The sequence below is a fragment of the Aptenodytes forsteri genome, unplaced genomic scaffold (genome assembly GCF_000699145.1).
Source record: "Aptenodytes forsteri isolate BGI_AS27 unplaced genomic scaffold, ASM69914v1 Scaffold191, whole genome shotgun sequence".
In the NCBI taxonomy this organism is placed as follows: Eukaryota; Metazoa; Chordata; class Aves; order Sphenisciformes; family Spheniscidae; genus Aptenodytes; species Aptenodytes forsteri.
Window position 1 is genome coordinate 428,134 of NW_008794630.1, and position 5,454 is coordinate 433,587.

Sequence of the window (5,454 nt, forward strand, 5' to 3'; positions counted from 1 at the left end):
CGGCTGCTCTGCCCCCCGCTCCTGTGATGTACCAGCTCTGCTATGGGATTCAGGGTCCCAGGTGGTGCTGTGGGGCAGCTTGTGGGTTTGATGGGCGCCTGCCAGCGGCCACCCAGGAGTGGGTCCCCCTGCACCGGGCTGTTTCCCATCAGAAGACCCTCACTTTGCAAGTGAACTTGCTGCAGCTGCTGCAGACCCCCTCCTCTGCCCTGACAGCTGGGCCTTGGTCTCCCCAAAGTTGTGTCCTTTGCCCTCCCAGGAATCCCTGAGACTCTATGGGATGCAGGGTCTCAGGGCAGGAGCTGGGGAGGGACTGCTCTGCAGTGGGAGATGTGTCCCTCTGAGCATGATCCTGCTGCTGCAGCTCAGGTCACTCCCCTCCTGCCACATGGGCTGAGGTGGTGGTCCTCCATAAAGTGTTTTCACATGACATGGAAGAAGGAGCCGTGTGAGATGTCCAAAGTCCCCTAACGCCCTTGCATTTCTTCTCAAGACAGCTGGGGGATTGTCCTGGCTGGGTGAGTTTTCAGCCCCTTTGCTGCCGTGGTATAACTTGACAGCTCCGTCCCTCAGAGACCAGCTTAAGTGGTGATACAGTGACCCACCCTTGCCCCACATCACCCATCGGACTAGGAGTGGGACAACCCTTCATTACACACGTTGCACCAACCCACAGGGTAGCTCAGGCTGGCACTGGGGCTCTGATCAAGTCCAACAGCTGCTGCGGTGCTTCCCTTCTGCAGCTCAGTTTTGGGATGAGCCAGACAACGCTGGGGAGATGTCTTGTCCTTAGGCACAGGTACTGACCAGGCAGAGGGGATCTGGGCACGGGCCCATTCTCACCTTGCTCTTCCCCACGTGGATTTTTTTTTTTTGCCACTTTCTAGCCTGCTGTAGGGCTGGAGCCTTCATTTCCTATTTCCCACATGATGTGTCCCACGAGGAAGCTACCTACCATGAGTCACATGCTATTGCGTACCCTCTTGTGTGTCCCCTCAGAGGTCCCCTATAGAAAAGACTGAATGAGAAATCACTCCAGTCCCAGCCTTCCTCCCTGCTCTGCGCAGCCCTGCAGCCCTCTCTCTGTGATGTGGGCTGACAGGGAGAGGGAGACCTGAGTATAAGGGACACGTGGATATTACAAGCTCTTCAGGACACACTGGGGAACATCATTCGGAAACATCCCCACGGGGCCACCTCAGACATGGCAAAATCTGTTATCTCAGAATCAGTTTTGGCAGCGCAAGAGATTTGCAGAGATGGTGGGAGCTCTGGCACCAAATTCACCATTTCTGGGACATCTGATTAATATGGGTGCTGTCTCTGCACGGAGGGGCTTGGGAGGTGGCTGCCCTCCAGCATCCTGCCCTGTCCTCTGCCCCGCTCCCCACTCCCCAAATAACTTTTCATCTTCAAGGCTTCACCCCTGCCTTAGGTAAGGACCCGTGGAAGGAAAGCAGCCAACAGCAAGTCCTCAGGACAAGGGGGACGTCAGTCCTCCACGCATGGAGGGGGTGCACTGAGGGCTCTGTGTCCATGGAGGTTGGAAGGACAGCAGCCCTCGCTTACTGCAACGGGGATCAAATTAGGACAGTGGGTGGAGAGGACACCTGCCCTCCTGCCTGGCAGAGAGGGGGATCATGCTGTCCCTGCAGGGGCCAGCTGGCTCTCTGGTGTCCCTTTTCAGGTGCGGCTGTGACACTGGGGAGGGAACAGCCGCTCAGTGCCACTGCTCTGTCTAGATCCAGCCACCATTCAGCCTTGAAAAACCACAAGGGTTACCGGTGGGTGGCATTTTACCACCACCACGTGAGGTGGTTTGAAAAATCATGGGGGAAGATGGGGAATGGGTGAAGCCAGACACCCCCAGCCCTCCGGTCTGCCAGAACTGACTCCCCTCCAGCCCGGCACACCTAGCTGGAGAGAACCTCTGGGTGCAGAGCAGTTCAGGGGAATCAGACTTCCTTCCATTCCAGAGAGGCAGGTCCGGACCTCACCCATCTTCCTGCATGGCTGTTATGGTACAGTGGGTTGGTTGGTCCCATCCTGAGATGGGACATGTTTATATGTGGAGTGGCGGATGGTGGTGGTTCCCCTTGTGGTGGATCTGGCTTTGGAATCTAGGTTGCTTACAGGTGGCTGGGCAGTGTTAGGGCTCCCCTGGCTCCCCGCAGTGCTCCTGGCACCTGCCCCGATGTGCATACTCATCTCCACCTGTATTCTGCTGCTCACCTCATCCCTTGGGGAGTCCATGGGGCGTCTGCTGGGCACTGACACCACCCCTACCTCCTATCTCTGTGTCTGAACAGGTCAATACTGTAAAGCACTGAGAGCTCGTCTGTCCCACTCCTGTGATAAGGAGTAAAAGGTTCATAGGGTTTCCCAGGGTGACACAGTGAGGTCCCTGCTCACAGTTGCCGTGCCCGGTTTGTGTTGTTGTAGCCAACACCACTCAGACTCCTGGTGCTTATGAGCCAGTCATCCCTAGGAGACACACCTGATCTGAGGAGGTGTTCAGGATGGATGTCACCACCCTAGGTCCCCTCCATCACTGCCTTTAAGAGCCGCATGAAGAGTAAGGTCTGTGTGAGTGCCGGGGTAGGAAGGTATTAGCTTTTCCCTGAATCCTCCAAAGAACTTGTAATTGTATCGTCCAGGATAGAGACCAAATCTTTCCCCACTCATTGCCCTGAAACCAGATTTGGCTCTGGTGCCTCTTTCTATCCTACACTGAGTACATTGACAGCACTACCTTTGATGGAGGCACTCACCATTCCTTCTGTTTCCAGGGCTACCACAACCTTCCACCTAGCCCCTGGTAATGAATTCATCTTCTTGGTCAGGTCTGGGTTCCCTCGGGCAGAGGAGATGTCCTTCTTCCAGCTTCTGTCTCTCCTGTCTCTTCCTGTCCCCCAGGACTGAGGACCAGGGAGGCTGGGTCTTCTCCCTTGTTGCTCAAGTGGCTTAACCTGGGAAGGGTGATCTGGTATTTCACCACCTCCATCCTTGCTCCACCACTGTCTGGGCAGCAACGAACCCCTATACCTGAGAACATGTGATATACACTTAAACTCACTAGCTGGTGGTGCCATGGCCATGTGGACTATGAGATGGAGGTGAGTGGTCCGAGACATCCAGGAACCAACCCTGGACTACCTGGCTTACAGCATAACTGGGATTCCCTCCAAGGTGGAAACACTTGGGATGGGACATCTCTAGTCTTCAGGATCACAACTCCGTGTCCTGTCAAAAGCTGAGGAGGTGAAAAAGGCTTCAGTTCCTCCAGCACCTGCTAGGCTCATCTTCTAGGATGATCACAGATCTTCTCCCTCTGGGTGTAAGGACAACGTCCCAGCCACCCATGCTGGGATCCCAGCTGGTTCCCCATGTAGGGGAGGGGGCAGGGGAGACTCTTTATTTAAAGGAAAGGGGCTTCATTTGGACCAATTATTCTCAAACTGAGGTAGAGGAAGCTGTCATTTCAGCATTTCCTTTTTTTTCCTCCTTTTACATTTGTTGTGTGTGTTTTTTTAACACTCTGGCAATAGCTGAATATCACACAAGTGCCCTGTCAAGAGATATATTCAATAAACACTTGACACCCAAGCTCAGGAATACATGGCCCGTGGCAAACATGAATTATTCAAATGGAAATCAAGATAATTTTGCTTCTAACTCAGAAAACCAAGACTCTCTCTTCCCTTCCTTATTTTTTCTCTCTTCCTCTCCTCATTTTCTTCCTGTTCTTTCTTTCTTTCTTTCTTTTTTCTTATCATTTCTTTCTTGTTCTTTTTCCCCTCTTTTTTTCTCTTTTTTTTTTTTTCCTCTTGCTGCAAATCCTAACTGCATTAATTTCTAGGGAACTCCCTTTGCTGAATAAACCAAGGTGAGGACCAGAGGAATCTCCTTTGGATGAGGAGATAGTCAGCATGTTTGTCCTGTGTGGCTGCTGTATCCCTTTGGCTAGGGCTCGTGAACAGTGGGGCCCCTGTGGCCGGGTGCCATGGAGGTGCCATTGCAGCTAGACTTTGGATCATCCAGCCAAAAACTCGCCTCTTAGTCAAACGTGACTTGTTTGGGTGAAGCAGGATGTCACAACCGGCCTTTGGGATGCCTTTCCTCCATGACTGGGCCTTTCCTCTGCTCAAGTAAGTCTCCTGCCAGCTGTGGGAGTCGGTCAGGATGGGGTGGGCTTATGGCATGAGGGATTTGGGATGCTGGGGTTGCATGGGCAGCAATCCCATGCCTGGGGATCCCTGCTCTAGAAGGACCTGGGTTGGACTCATGACACCAGGGATTAGCAGTAGGCTGAAAAGCTGAAAGAATGTAGAAGAACGGGGCCACAAAGTAGAACTGGTAGTGATGCCCAAGGCTAGAGGAGAGGAAGGGACCTCTAACCCTACCTCTACTCATCTCCCTTCCCCTTCCTCTCCCTCTCTCATTTCTTAGAAATGCGGTCTCAAGCTGATCAGCACCAGGTGGGACCAAAGGCATTGGCTCATGGCAGCTCTTCCCCAGCCTGGGACTAAATGGGACACTGAAGCCCCGTTGCTTGCTGAGAAGAGCCAGAGGTGACTCTTAGGAAGGCTTTAGGAATGGGATGCCTTGACCAGAGTCGTGGGCAGCAGAGGGGGCATTGTCCTGTTTCCTCCCACCTTCTGGAAGGTCTCTTTCCAGCTGTTCATGGACTTCTCTTCCATAGACTGATTGAGCTTTGGCCTCTCCGCTGACTAATGACTTGGTGCCGGGGAGCACTGCCTGCTCAGACATGGGCTGAGATTCTCCACCGAATCACGGCACAAAAACGAACTTAAAGGGTTTGACTCTGCAGAGAAACATGTTGGCTTTTGCTATGGTGCTTTGGCTTACAAAGAAATACAACATGCTTGAGCCCTCCGGGCACACAAGGGACTGTTCAAAATGGCACTTCTGGGCTCTACAGGCTTTGAGGTGTGCAGACACACGTAGCAATGCTGTTCCCATCGGTGTCTGCCGTGCTTTAGGAGCCACGGGGCTGCAAGATGGGTCAGAGGAGAAGCAATCCCACCAGCAGCCCACGGGGTCTCAGCCACCAGGTCCTGGCAGACCCTGATAGCAAGTAGGACAGTGAAGATGCTTTCCACAGCTTCCATGGCTGCTTTCATCCGGTCAAAGCTGTTAACTGTTTTACAGCTCCTCTTCCTCCCTTCCCTGGTAACGTGCCCCCTGGGTGGGAGTAGGCTCCATCCAGCTCCATCCTTCCTTCCTCTCCCTTTCTCCAGCCCTGCTGGCACTGCCGGAGTTTCCCCGCTCCTGGTGAATGGCCGTGGTTACTTGTGAGGTTGGGACTGGCTGTCAGCCAATCACAGCCCAGCAGCAGGGATCTAATAGCCCCGGCGCCAGCCATTTAAGAGGAAGGAGAATATAGGTCATCAGTGACATCATCTCTCGGAAAGGTGTGTGGGGGGGGGGGGT